General features: G+C 34.5%; 1 long non-coding RNA gene across 1 annotated transcript; it reads right to left on the bottom strand.

Annotated features, from left to right (window-relative positions):
• Positions 1-271: 271 nt before the first annotated feature.
• On the bottom strand, positions 272-2210 carry LOC127705773 (uncharacterized). Its single transcript, XR_007984005.1, has 2 exons — positions 1687-2210; positions 272-1287 (listed from the first exon to the last, which is right to left on the bottom strand). It is a non-coding gene; the product is annotated as an uncharacterized LOC127705773 (long non-coding RNA).
• Positions 2211-16047: the final 13837 nt, after the last annotated feature.

Genomic DNA, 16047 nt, shown 5'->3' with positions numbered 1-16047 from the left:
TCAAAATATTTTATGACATCCGATAACAATGTGTACCATTTGTTTTCATCTCATTGAACCGTAAATTCGTTATCTCAAGGGAAATTTGTCATAATTCTACATGTGTAAAACAGTCATTAATAATCAAAGATATAATATCATGTGTACACAACTTCATAACAAATACACAGTAAAAAAAAAACTTCAGACTTTATATTTTTCTATTGTTATCTTTTTTGTTTTTGTTTTTTTTTTCTTTTAATTATAACTAGCTACTTTACTAAAAAGCAAATTAACGACTAAGAAAAATTTAACTAATGCTAAAACACAAAACTAACTACAATAAAATGCTTCGCTGGGGCGCAGCTTGATACGACCGCAGAGGTCGAACCCTGAACAGTTGGGGCAAGTATGGACACAACATTCAAGCTTGATACAGCTCAGAATTTGGATTGTTATTAAATATTTGACACAGCATAGGTTTCTGACACAGAAAGAATGTGGTCTAAGAACTTGATTTTTTTTAATTTACCTATTATGGTCCAATGTCTAAAATCAAAATACATGGTTAGATTCAGCATATCAAAGAACCCCATATATTCAATTTTTGTTAAAATCAAACAAAGTTTAATTTTGGACCCCAACTTGGACAAACTTGAAAACTGGTCCCATAATCAAAAATCTAAACACATGTTTAGATTCAGCATATCAAAGAACCCCAAGAATTCAATTTTTGTTAAAATCAAACTAAGTTTAATTTTGGACCCTTTGGACCTTAATGTAGACCAATTTAAAAAACGGGACTTGAAATTAAAAATCTAAATACACGGTTAGATTTGGAATATCAAAGAACCCCAATAATTCAATTTTTGATGAAATCAAACAAAGTTTAATTTTGGACCCTTTTGACCTCAATATGAACCAATTTGATAGCGGGGCTCACAAATAAAAAATCTAAATTCATGGTTAGATTCAGCATATCAAAGAACCCCATATATTCAATTTTTGTTGAAATCGAAAAAAGTTTAATTTTGGACCCCGACTTGGACCCAACTTGAAAACTGGGCCCATAATCAAAAATCTAAACACATGTTTAGATTCAGCATATCAAAGAACCCCAAGAATTCATTTTTTGTTAAAATCAAACTAAGTTTAATTTTGGACCCTTTGGACCTCAATGAAGACCAATTTAAAAAACGGGACCCAAATTAAACATCTAAAAACACGGTTAGATTTGGCATATCAAAGAACCCCAATAATTCAATTTTTGATGAAATCAAACAAAGTTTAATTTTGGACCCTTTTGACCTCAATATGAACCAATTTGATAGCGGGGCCTACAAATAAAAAATCTAAATACATGGTTAGATTCAGCATATCAAAGAACCTCATATATTCAATTTTTGTTGAAATCAAACAAAGTTTAAATACTGGACCCTATCTTGGACCAACTTGAAAACTGGGCCCATAATTAAAAATCTAAACACATGTTTAGATTCAGCATATCAAAGAACCCCAAGAATTCAATTTTTGTTAAAATCAAACTAAGTTTAATTTTGGACCCTTTGGACCTTAATGTAGACCAATTTAAAAAACAGGACCCAAAATTAAAAATCTAAATACACGGTTAGATTTGGAATATCAAAGAGCCCCAATAATTCAATTTTAGATGAAATCAAACAAAGTTTAATTTTGGACCCTTTTGACCTCAATATGAACCAATTTGATAACGGGGTCCACAAATAAAAAATCTAAATACATGGTTAGATTCAGCATATCAAAGAACCCCATATTTTCAATTTTTGTTGAAATCAAACAAAGTTTAATTTTGGACCCCAATTTGGACCAACTTGAAAACTGGGCCAAAAATCTAAATACATGTTTAGATTCAGCATATCAAAGAACCTCATATATTCAATTTTTGCTAAAATCAAACAAAGTTTAATTTTGGACCCTTTGGACCTTAATGTAGACTAATTTAAAAACTGGACCCAAAATTAAAAATCTAAATACACTGTTAGATTCGGCATTACAAATAAATAAATGTGATCAAAGATTTTACAAATCTAATGCGCCATACTGTGCAATTAAAGATTACTTCTTGAAATTTTTCAACATTTGAAATTTGAAAAAAAAATAATATTTGAAGAATAATTCTTTTTAATTTCTGAAATCTGAAATGAGAAAAAATTGACCCCCCACAATTTCTTTTTACCCCCCCCCCCCCTTTTTTCCCCCAAAAAATTCTTTCCCTCAAGATATGGTCATAATCTCAATTCAAATTTCCAATGGAGTTGGCAATCATAATTACCCATTTAAATCTACCATAGTGCTAACTTAATCTATTTTATAATAGAATTAAAAATATAGTGTCAAATCTTTCATATGGATTTTTTTGTAAAAAAAAATGATGCAACATTTGCAGATATTTTTACTGGTCTTCCTTTATAAATATGCATTTCTTTAAACATAATTTAAAAGCAGTGTAAGGGAAGTAACCAAAACGTTGTATTTGGATTACCTCCCTTACACTGTTTTAAATTATCTTTATTGTTCATTAACCATTACTTTATACATAATTTAAAAGCAGTGTAAGGGAGATAATTTCAATGATGTATTTGATTTATCTCCCTTACACTGCTTTAAATTATGTTTTGTACTAAAGTATTTGTCCATTAATGAGGACAACCTTGTTTTTCCCCCTTTTTTGCCCCTAATTCCTAAACGGTTTGAGCCATAACCCACCAAAGCAAATCCTAACCATCCCTTTGTGGTATGGAAACTTGTAGTATAATTTCAGAGAGATCCATACACCGTTCCACAGTTATTGTCTGGAAACTAGAAAATGCTTATTTTTGGCCCCTTTTTGGCCCCTAATTCCTTAACTGTTGGTACCATGACCCCCAAAATCAATCCCAACCTTCCTTTTGTGGTATTTAACCTTATGGTAAAATTTCAAAAAGATCCATTCACTTAAACTAAAGTTAGAGTGCGAAAACCAATGTGTCTTCGGACGACGACGCCGGACAACGACGACGACGACGCCAACGTCATACCAATATACGACCACAAAATTTTTTTGCGGTCGTATAAAAACTTGTCAAATTAATAACTATAGTCTATAATATGGAAATGCAATCATGTCTATTAAAATGTCAACATATCAATTAACGAAGTAATTTCAAATGGTATTTAAAGTCCATGAAAAGAATGTAACATCACTCTTTACGTCTTATTCTATAACTGGAGGTGGTCTTTTTATTATAGATTATTTTGCGGCTTCATTTAACTGGTTCTCTACGGTCCAGATCGCATTTTGTGCAGGTTCACCTTTATATTGCACTAAATATTCATAACACTCGTTCCGTTTTCGTTGAGCCAAAATGCGTTTGACTTTGTAAAAAGTATTGTCAGTCTGTTCAGATGATGAAGTATCGGCTACTGTACTTTCACTTATATTGTCTAGTTCTGATCGATACCGCACTGGCTTACGAATTTGTCTCACGGGTCTTGTGCGTAAATTATTGTTAACTGAGGGTTCACTATTTGGTTCGTCAGAGACCACATTACTAGTAGGTTCAGAATTAGTGATAGCTCCTTTTTCTATTTCATTCAAAGTTTGTTCATTTTTCACTGATATTGGAATAAAATAATTGGTTGGATTCGGAGCGCGAACGAACGCTATTTTAAGACGGCCCAAATGCACTGGATTCTTAAACAATTTACCACTGTCCTTTTCTCGGAGTTTAACTAAATGTGGCGATAAAATTTCATGAACAACATATGGTCCCGCGTATTTTGGTTGAAGCTTTTTTCCTGGTCCAACTACTTCTTTCAACATATATACAAAATCACCAATGTTAAGTTTAAGCGGATTTGTCTTTTTATTTTCGCGTTCCTTCATAATTTCACTTGCTTTTTGTGCATTAACAACTGCTTCTTCTCGGATTAGTTTCAGTTTGTCTATTTGTTGGTTCATATATCTATGATAATCACTATGAAGCGAATTAAGGTCTATTCCAAGTTTCGAAACGGAGAGAGGAAATTTCGGACGAAATCCGTAAACCACTTCGTACGGCGAATATTTAGTTGAGTCACTTGGCGAGATATTAAACGAAAATGTTATTGCAGGTAACATGTTGTCCCACTGTATTCCCTTTTTAGTATAAGGTGTTAAACGTTCTGCAACAGTCCTATGTGTACATTCGCACAATCCCAGGCAATGGTGTATAAAACTTGGGGTAAAGTTTTGATGTACTTCTAAAATTTTGCAAAGCTGATCAGTGCATTGTGAAATAAATTCACTACCTTTGTCACTTATAACGCAATCACACACGCCAAAAGAACATACTAATTGAAAAAGTGCATGTGACACTGTAACTGAGTCTGAACTGATTAACGGAACACAAAATAATAGTTTGGAAAACATATCAACTGCTGTGAAAACATATGCGTTCCCTTTTTGTGTTATTGGCAATGGTCCAAACAAGTCTACCTGCCAAGTTTGAAATGGTTCTGTAGGCGTTCGAAAAGAAATTATTTCGGACTTCGTATGAGCTTTTGTCATCTTTCGTTCCTGACAGTCGTGACAAGAACGAACATAACTTGACACTGTTGATGGCAAGTTTTGAAAATAAAATTGTTCTGAAATATTGTCCACTGTTTGTTGTATACCCATATGGCCCGCTAAAGGTGTTTGGTGGTAAGTTTCTAAAATTTTAGGTATCAATTGTTTAGGAATAACTTACTGAAATTCTCCCATTCTTTGGGTGCGTTTCGACTTTGCAACCCGCGAGTGAAATAACAAGTCATCGATCATGCTGTAATCAGGTGCTTTTAATAACAAACGACGAGCTTCCTTCTGAAGTTTCGGTAATGTTCCATTTTCTAAGTAAAGAATAACTGGAAGTAATGTTTCGTCTAGTCTTTGTAAATGTTTAATATTTTCTCTTTTAAAATCAATTGGCTGATCACGTGACTTATCAGCTGTGCCAACAAATTTTATATCCTGTACTTTTGTGAATTCAGTATCAAATCCAGAGTTATGGACATGTAAATATAAACCATCACCAGTTTGATCACATTCAGGTCCATACGAATCAATAAAATCAATAGGATGCCTTTGTAAAATATGAGTTAAATCATCAATGCGTAAGTTATCAGTCTCATTTTCATATTTATTTACAAACAAAGTATCACAAGCACAGTCAGAAACGCATTCATTTCCACATACATCGAATAAATCCGTCGGGTGCCTCTGTAAAAACGAATTGTTTTCGGAACTATCTACGTCACATGAACTATCGATAAAAAGTGAATCGTTTTCATAAGTAGTTCGGTTATCATCATGGTAAATCGAAGTAATCCCACTATCGGCTAAAGTCACTGAATTGCACGGTAAAGACGAATGTCCATCAATACTTTCTTGTTTGAATGTCAATTTACTCGACTCCTCCTCGGTATCGGCTGTATAACCCGTTTCGATTTCGTCAGTACTGAGTTTTGCAAAATTAACAAATGAAATTTTTCCAACTTCTTCGACTTCATACGGAAAATGGGGTTCATTTTCATTAAGTGATTCTTCCGCATTTACGTCCAGTAGTGGCGCATTTTCGACTCTTGAAAGTGCATCGGGAACTTGCATATCGGCGGCAGGCTTGTATTGGATATCAAAATTAAATTGTTGTAACACAGCTAACCATCGGTCGTAAATTGCTCCTTTAAACTGATTTTGAAATAACGATCGCAACGCCTGATAGTCACATTCTACGGTGAATCTGTCTCCGCGTAAATAACTAGCACAGTCACAGGGCTTTCAATAAGTTTTGAAGTAGGAGGATATAGCAAAAAAGTAGGAGTCCACTTAATGCGGACGGCGCAGCCGGCCGCGGCGACGAGCTTGCTCGGCGCCCCAAACGGCCGCGGGTCTGGGGGGCTGAAGGGCTCCAGAATTTTTTTTTTAAATCGTGCAAAATACTGCATTCTGGGAGTCTCCTGGACCCTTATTCAGTCCTTTCAAAACATAATTTTTTAATGAAGATAATGTAAATGTTTGATTAAAATTTGTAGCATGGTTGAAATTTCTGTAAATTTGATCACATTTATATTTGCATTTGATCCAGACATTGTTGTATTGTGCATTGAAGTCAGAAGACCTTAGAGTGGCCTTTGGTTGTTTTGAGCTTGCTCGGCGCCCCAAACGGCCGCGGGTCTGGGGGGCTGAAGGGCCCCAGAATTTTTTTTTTAAATCGTGCAAAATCCTGCATTCTGGGAGTCTCCTGGACCCTTATTCAGTCCTTTCAAAACATAATTTTTTAATGAAGATAATGTAAATGTTTGATTAAAATTTGTAGCATGGTTGAAATTTCTGTAAATTTGATCACATTTATATTTGCATTTGATCCAGACATTGTTGTATTGTGCATTGAAGTCAGAAGACCTTAGAGTGGCCTTTGGTTGTTTTGAGCTTGCTCGGCGCCCCAAACGGCCGCGGGTCTGGGGGGCTGAAGGGCCCCAGAATTTTTTTTTTAAATCGTGCAAAATCCTGCATTCTGGGAGTCTCCTGGACCCTTATTCAGTCCTTTCAAAACATAATTTTTTAATGAAGATAATGTAAATGTTTGATTAAAATTTGTAGCATGGTTGAAATTTCTGTAAATTTGATCACATTTATATTTGCATTTGATCCAGAAATTGTTGTATTGTGCATTGAAGTCAGAAGACCTTAGAGTGGCCTTTGGTTGTTTTGACTCAATGACCCCCCCCCCCCCCCCCCCCCCCCCCCCCCTTTCCCCAAATTTGACAGTGTTGCCTTCCAAAGCTTTACAGATAAAAAGAAAAGTAGATCATGACACCAATTTATTTAATTTCTATTACAAAGTCCACATTGTTATAAACGAAAATGTCCATCTAGTTGATAATCTATGTAATCAGTCAGAGTCTGAAACAAACGTGGGATCGATGTCCTTGCGAACACGTGGGTCAGTGGCTGTACATTGTTATCGGCGTGTTTTTTTTTATTTTAACATTGTGAAAATGTGAAAATAAACAATGTTCTTCTTTGAATAAGTTGTATTTCCATTCAATATTTATAAAGCATCTTGTTACAAGGTTTTTGTTTTCGTTTCATTTTCGTTCACGCCTTTTAATTACACCAATCGTAGGTCGTTTATAAAAACCGGTTGTAAATCGACCAATCAGGAATCTCTTTACGAACGGTGTTCGGGTGCCTTCTGCTGGTTTCTACTTTCAGTAGTTTTCGCCTTGCTCTTGTTGACAGCGATCCCAACCGAGGCTTTCGTGACTACTCGGGTCATTTCACGTAGATAGGGAAAGGTTATAAATATAAACCACGCTTTATCAGAAATCCCCCTTTGTTGTGTCAACAGCGTAAATTTCTCCTTCAGTCATTTTTATTGATTTTTTAATTTTATACTTTTGAGCAAAGTAGGCGGCGGATTTCCTTCAAGTAGACGGCGAAAATCGCCGCCTACCGCCTTCTATTGAAAGCCCTGAGTCAACTATACTTGTAACAACTCCTAGTAATTCCAATTTGGTTGGTCCGTACGATTTCTGCCATGAGTTCAATGATTTAGACCCAAACCGTACCACTCGGATTTGTTCACCTGTATCACTTGGGTGTTTTTGATAAAGCATGTAGCCTATACCTGTCGCTGAACTATCTACTGCTAGGAAAAATTGTAAATCAAATCTAGGAAATGCCAAAACTGCGGATGTTAGCAATAAATGTTTGATTCTTGTAAATGATGTTTCCTGTTCCTGTGACCACACAAATTTAGCAGATTTCTTTAATAATCGAGTGAGCGGTTCGGCCGCTGAGCTGTAGTTTGGAATAAATTTCCGAAACCAATTAAACATACCTAACGCACGACGTAGCTGTTTAACATTCTGTAGAGGAGGAAATTCATTCAAAGCCCTGACACGGTCGGGAGGAGGTCGGATGCCTTCTTTTGAAATATGGTGTCCTAAAAATATTGCTGACGAATTTGCAAAAGTACATTTCTGTGGATTAAGTTTAAGCCCTGCATTACGGAAACGATCAAAAACTTCTTGAAGATCAGACATATGTTGTTCGAAAGTTTCGGAGCAAATAAGAACGTCGTCTAGATAACATAAGCAAGATTTAAATGTCAAACCTCGTAAAATCTTGTCCATTAACAACTCAAATGAGTTGGGAGCTGTGTGTAAACCCATTGGTACTCGCAAAAACTTGTAAGTCCCGAAACATGTATTAAATGCGGTATATTTCGAACTATTTGGTGACAACTTCATTTGAAAAAATCCACTACTCGTGTCTATTGACGCTATATAATTTGGAATTCGTTCCGTAAAGGATTCTGTTAACTCTTGTATATCCGGAATAAATGATTTAAGAGGCTCCGTTTGGGTGTTTAAATAACGAAAGTCAACACAAAATCTAAATTGTTTTAAACTAGTAGTTTTTTCACTTATTTGTTCAGAAGACGGTTTCGAACGTTTTGCCACTAAAACAACTAGGCTCGTAATCGGCACCTCTTCAGTTGCGTTGAGTTCACAAATAACACCTTGTTGTAGAAGCTCATCAAGATGGTGTCTTAATACCTCCTTTTTGTGAGGAGTTAATCTATACGGTTTTTGATGTAAAGGTCTCATATCTGGTTTAAGTATGATATGGTGTTGAGCAATAGCAGTGCATTCGGACTATCCGTTGTTACAAATACCTCCTTATTGTCACATAATAAATGATTTAATGCAATCTTTTGATCGTCCTTTAGATTCGGATTAATTTCAAAATTTTCTAGAAATTCGCAATTTATGCTGTCACCTTGTTCAGCTGGACATTGTTTCACTAAATTAATATTTTGTAAAACAGGAACATTGTTCTTGCAATTAACATGTCGGACCTGGTACTCCTCGGTCAATTGACTAAATTTGGCAATGATTTTACCTTTCGGAATAACAACAGAATTACTGCCGGGATTCAAAATTTTAACGGGTACGGTTCTGTCTTGTGATACAGTAACTACGGCTTTACTAGAAATTAAACCATGTGATAATATCTGAGTACTACTTTCACACATTCCTTGATAACCGAAGTGAATATTTCTCGGTAGTCTACTCCATATTATAATTTCGCTGTGTGGATCTAGAGTAATGCGTTTTCGACACCTTATGTTTGCATGTTTTTGAACAACTTCGGACTCTCCAAAATCAATAGTAATTTTATTGTCTTTTAAATACGATGTACCCAAAATAAATGGATGGGACGTTTGCTCCAGTATATACACTTGTAAACAATGTTTATCACCCTTATAATACATTTTCACTGTAGCAGTACCTTTTACCTGCACATTTTGGTCATTAGCCAACTTTATATTGTCACCATTATTTACATCAATCATCGATTTACACGCTTGTGGAATAGAATTGTATAAACTTGTGGACATAATATTGATTGAACTTCCCGAATCAAGGAGTGCTGCAACTTGTACGGAATGAAATTTAACATGTAAATAGATAAACTTTGAGTCTGTTTATGTAATCGAAAATTTTTCGTTGTCAGAGTAAAACTCGGATGTATCTGATAATCATTGTCACTATAACTACTATTCTCACTAAATCTAGGTACATTATTAGTATTAGTCAAAGTATTTACAATCCCTGAATGACGAAAAGGAGCAGGCTCTCGATATTCGGCACCATTTACCTTCCTGAGGGGCCGTGCCTGGTGTCCCCCAGGAAATTCGGGTTTCCCTGTTGAGCGAATTGATTGTGATAGCATTCAGATGCTGTATGGTTTGGTTTAGAACATATCTGACAAACAACACGATTCCTATTATAGTTATCAGTTTTTGCTTTGAATTTTAGGCATTGACCTGCACCATGTCCTGACTGATTACATAGCTGACAAGAAATGTCAGCCGATATCGTTCCATTTCCATTCCAATTGCAATACCTTTTAGCGTGTCCGGTACAACTACAATTAAAACAACCTGATGACTGTCGTTGGTCATTTTGTTGAAATGTCTTATCATGGGTCAGTCTTTTCATCATTCTAGTTAACTCAGAAATTTGCGATTTCATCTCTGAGATATCATCGGAATGTGGAGCATTTCGGAATGAGGGACCTTTTCCGACAGCGGCGCATTGTTCGTGAATTCGATATTTATAGGCCTCGCCTGCTTTGGCAAATGACAACGCTTCTGATTGAGTTTTTGGATGACTAGTCCTAACATAAAACGCTAGTTTCTCAGGTAGACCATTGATGAAACGAAACATAATTTCATGTTCAGGTTTAGCTAATATTTGCCCCTTTTCTTGAACTTGACAAGAAAAATCTTCAATTTCCTGTGTTGGATCCAATTGCATATTGTGAAAAGTTTCACTTTCTATAACTACCGAAGGATGCTGCCAACCAATCTGAACATATTTGTCAGTAAATAGTCTCTTTACAGTGGTCCATGAAAGATCCGGGCTAAGACCGCTAAACCAAGTGAGGGCAGGTCCCTCTAAATGAAGATGAAAAGCAGCAACTGTCTTTTCATTTAAAATGTCTAGTTCGTGAAGCTTACAGAATGACTCAAATTCTCGTAGAAATTTTGTTCCATTGTCTTTAGGATAACCCGCAAATTTTCGGCATGTACCCAATTTTTCCATTACTGCAATGCTCCTGTATTTTGAACTTGAATTTATGATTGAGGGGGTACTTGTGCTAAATGTTACTTTCTTCAAACTTTCGGAATTGAATTTAATATTTTGTCTAGCGGAAACTAATTGTTCATCAATATCAGCAGGTGTTAATACAATTTTTGTGAAGTATGGCTGAATTGGGTCTATTTCAGGTGTTTCGGGAGTTTGTACCATTAAATATTTTTCTGCAAAACTAGAGTCAGAATCAGACCTTGTAACTGGTGTATATGTTTCGCCCAAACAATTTTTGCTAAGGAAAGTGTCACTTAAAACGGATTTGTCTGAAATGTTATTAAATGACAGAAATGTTGGGTTGAGGTAAAAATTTTCATCGTCACTGCCACTTTGATTCATGAGTGTTCGAGGGAAATGCAATCCAACATAGTAAGTTCAGAATAAAACGCTCGACAGTAAGTTCATAATAAAACGCAAAGACATAAACAAATTGTTTTTCTTGTTTATCGTGGCCAAGCCCGAAAACGAGGTGCCATGTGGCGATGATGTGCTGATGCTGAGTGTCAAATTTTCAATGTTTATGTAGGAAAATCTTACTTTGTGTTCATACACTATTATAACGATGATGTATTAAAGTTATTACTAAATTCGGTACCTCCACCATCTAGGGAAGCTAGCTCACATTTTCTGGGTAGGCTGAGGCACATATAAAAACAAACGTTTCTCATCAACATTCTATTCTAATCTCTAAATTCTAATTACAAAACAATATACGGAACATAATATTGAAGAAACTATACAAAGAACGATAACTCTATGAAAACTCACTGACCATGGCAATCTACATTCTAACAATAGAGTGTGAACTACATTTTAATAGATTGTGACTTACATTTTAATAGAGTGTGACTTACATTTTAATAGATTGTGACTTATATTTTAATAGATTGTGCCTTACATTTTGATAGATTGTGTCTTACATTTTAATAAACACATGTATTGTGCTTAACATTTTACATTTTATGTTTATAATTATGTTTTAATATGATTTTATAGATTAATTATTTAACTTTCATTCATTTTCTTTATAAGCAAAACTGTTTCTTCATTTCAGTTATTATGTACATTCCCTGACGTTTTTTCTAGTGATTATACATAATTCCGGAAAATTTTAGTGATTATATATAAATCCTAAACTAACCAGTGATTCTCCATAATCTCTGAAATTTTAGGGATTCTACATAATCCCTGATTATACAAATTTACTGTAACATATACAGGCCAGGGCCCCCTTGAAATCTTCAGCTTGGATGTAAATGATGCACCCTTATCTATATATGGCCTTCAAAATTTTTATAATTAAGATAATATTCAACTTCAGATTGAACTGCTTTTATAAATTAATAAAGTAAAGTTTATAGATTTTTTAATAATTTAGTCTAATCACAGAATTCAACATCTTTCAAATCAATATTTATGTATATATCTTATATATTCATAAATATATAAAGCGAGCATAAATGCCTTCCGTTTCCAGATGAGGTGTTACACCTCAATATTAATTAAAACGACAACATCGAGTTCATATATATTTATATATTGCAAACATGTAACCAACTTTTCACATCGAGCAACAACCTTAAAACTGACCATAATATACATTAAATCTGTCTTTATCTTTGAATGTTAAACATATTAAAATAACCAGAAACTTTTTAGTGTTCTTCAGTGGCGACTTTATGGCCATAGATAAATAGCACTAATTAATTGCGACAGTTCTATAGAGTTCATTCAGATGCTAAGAAAATATAACTATTTAACGGTTAACAGGTGTCACGGTCTAAGTTCTTGTAATGTCTAATACACAAATAATATTAAAATTAGCCTTTAACAATCTTATATTTTCATAAATAAAGCAAGCATAAGATTTTTAATGCCTTCCGTTTCCAGAGGAGGATTTCAGAGGGGCAGCAGGTATTGCCCCCTCCTTTATCGAGCTACTATTTTTAAGTCCCACTGTTAACGGTGGTGTGCCAGCCCCCTACTTTAAAATAAATCCTGGACCCACACCTGTTTTTTTCAAAATGTGATAGCATCGTATAATAAAAAGTGAATATTTCAGAGTGCATTCAGGTATATTTTTATTGGTGATCAAAATCTCTTCATGGGAAAACACTTATTGTTGAACCATAAGGAGGGCAGGTGCCCTGTTCCTGAATGTGACCGGAGGCCCGGGTCCCTTCGAAATCTTCGAACTGGAATTTAAATGTTGCACCATATACAATACCAACTGAGTCACATTTAATGACGTAGCCTACGTGTTTGTTTAATAAACCCCAGAAATTAAATAGTACACTGTCCAAGATAAACCTGAAATTACAAGTAGGTCATCCGCAGCAAAAATTAAAAACTATTGATTGTAATCGTAATAAGATATAGCAGAAGTCGGGACTTCTGGTTTTAGTGATAGTTCAATATTAATAACTTCCATTGCTCACCTTTCTTAAACATGCTAAATTATTTTGACTACATATATCTGTCACCTTCGTGCATTTTTTTTTGCCCTTTTTCTTACTTAGCATTGAAAGTGCAGGTTAGTCGATTTCGTCTAGGGGGTATATCAAATCAAATCAAATGTCTTTATTCCTAATTAAAGGGCCATATTATAGAGCATACAAATCAATACAAATCACAAAGATTATACAATATCCACAAAAACAACGCATGCAATCTAACATATATACTGATTGTTAAGGGCCAGAAAAAACCCACCGACCTAACCACCCTATTTTGAAGGTACCCTCATTCTGAGTTAGAAATGGTAGGCCTTTCGTTTCTGCGTGTTGGTAATTCGAGAAATATCTAGATAAATTTTGGTTAGAATGATAGCAAATTACGGAGTTATCTCCCCTTAATTGTTAATTTCTAGTGCATTTCAACCAAATTATATCTTGAATTACCAGAACAGGGAAAGGAAAGGAATGTTATATTCATACACCATTATACATTCTGAACTTGAATTAATGTAAAGCTGAGCGGGGTTTTGTTTGTCATGTTTTCATCACATCCTGATTCTTAGGCAGATTGGCACTTTAAAATAATTAAAATCAAAGTGCGAATGCGCTGAAAAGGCAGTAACCTACAGGATTTATGATTCTATAGCCCGGATTGATTATAAACATATTACTTTTCAGGAAAGGCTAACAACATCAGATATTTAGACATATTTCAATTATTATGGCATGGAAATGATAATGCTACATTGCATTTCCAAAGAACATATCAATGTATGAGTATATTAATACCAAGGATTTGTATAGCGAGACTATACTATTCTCACTATACGAATCCTTGATTAATACACAAATACCTTTTGATTTAAAATTTTACCGTCTACTGAGCAACTTAGGATTGACTTTTTCTACAAACAAATTGATTTTTTGTTTTTATACTCAACAAAGTGCAATTGAATATTTAGGATCCATTTTGATTTTCACCATTTGTGGTTATTCACATTTCGAAAAAAATCCATTCCCATTCATCATGATGGCTTGGTGTAAATTCATCTTAAAACATTGAGTTTATATGATGCATCTCCAACTGTCCACTCTTTCCCAGAAAATCGTCATCCTTCAAAAAATAACCCCGAGCAAAAAAGTAAATAACTACAAGTATGACTCCAAGAAATGACCATGCCAGGTCACCACTTATTTTTTGTGATTGTCTACGTCCAACTCTGAGAAGGCCTGGAACTACCATATTTTTGTTACATATAAAAATAAGGAGATGTGGTATGATTGCCAATGAGACAACTATCCACCAAAGTTCAAATAAAATGGATGTAAGCAATTAAAGGTAACCTTCCTGCAATCAACAATGAGAAAAACCAATACCGTATAGTCGGCTATAAAAGGCCCCGACATGAGAAATGGGAAACAATTCAATTGAGAAAACTAACGGCCTAATCTATAACAAAACAATTTACGAAAAACAAATATGACAGACATGAACCAACGATAACTACTGAACTATAGGCTCCTGACTTGGGACAGGCACATAAAGAATGTGGCGCTCTTAAACATGTGCGTGAGCGCTCAACCCTCCCCTAACCTGGGACAGTGGTGTTACAACACAACATAAGAACAAACTATAAAAATCAGTTGTAAAAGGCTTAACTCATCAGATCGATACAAAGTATGTATGCAATTCTGGTAACTTTAGAAGTATGTAAACTTGCTTCAGATAGTGATTCAAAGTAAATTTGGATTATGAAAAGTCCTACATTTGTTCTAGCGGATGTATTACTATGGGTTTTACCATGTACTTAGGAATATATAAATACCAACTTCGATGGTATAACAGTGAAATCATTTACACTAGGAATATGAGAGATAGGTATAATGCACTTGGTTTATGGAGTGAGTATAGATTTTGGAGAAATTAAACTAAACAAATCATAGATAACTCAAAAAAGAATTATTACAAAAATATTTAAAGAACTCCAATGACCCTAAAACTTTATGGAAATGTCTTCACAGTCTGAACCCAAATGTTAAAAATACACCACATGAGTTAGCCACAGAAGATAACAATTCAACTAAAAGTAAAAAATCAATAGCAGATACTTTTAATAACTTTTTCACTTAATGTGCTGAAAATCTAAGAGAGCAAGGAAGTTGCACACCTGTAGACAAGACAGATTTCAGTAATCTTTGTAAATCTGTTAAAAATAAATTACATTTCTAACAACCAGTGATCATGAATAAGCTATTTTTAGATGAGTTAACAAAACTTGATATAAACAAATCATCTGGTATGGATAACATTGGACCAAAAATTCTAAGATTAAGTGCCCATTTTATTGCATCACCTCTCACATATATATTTAACAGAATGATAGATACTGGTATATATATCCTTCTTTACTGAAGAATGTTAAGGTGACACTAGTCTACAAGGATGGTGACATGCTTTTAGCAACTAATTACAGACCTATATCTGTTCTTCCAACTTTATCAAAATTAATAGAAAGGCATGTTTCTAATAACATGTACAAATACTTCAACGTATTCAAACTTAAACTTTTACATCCTACATAATCTGGTTTCAGGCCACAACATTCTTGTCAAACTGCACTTATTGACATCATCGACAAATGGTTACAAGAAATGGATGATGGTAATTTAAACCTAGCAATTTTAATAGACTTTAAAAAAGCTTTTGATCTGGTAAATCATGACATCCTTTGTTTAAAGCTTGAAATTTATGGATTTAGTGATGCTACTGTTAGTTTTTTCAAGTCATACCTGAATAACAGAAGACAGCAGGTAAACATTTGTAATGTTTATTCGGAACAACAAAATGTAAAATTTGGTGTCACCCAAGGTTCTATACTTGGTCCTCTATTAGTAGTCCGAGATTATT

Source organism: Mytilus californianus, unplaced genomic scaffold (genome assembly GCF_021869535.1).
Source record: "Mytilus californianus isolate M0D057914Y unplaced genomic scaffold, xbMytCali1.0.p SCAF_6, whole genome shotgun sequence".
Lineage (NCBI taxonomy): Eukaryota > Metazoa > Mollusca > Bivalvia > Mytilida > Mytilidae > Mytilus > Mytilus californianus.
Note: the sequence above shows the minus strand (reverse complement) of the source record. Positions and strands in the feature narration are given on the sequence as shown.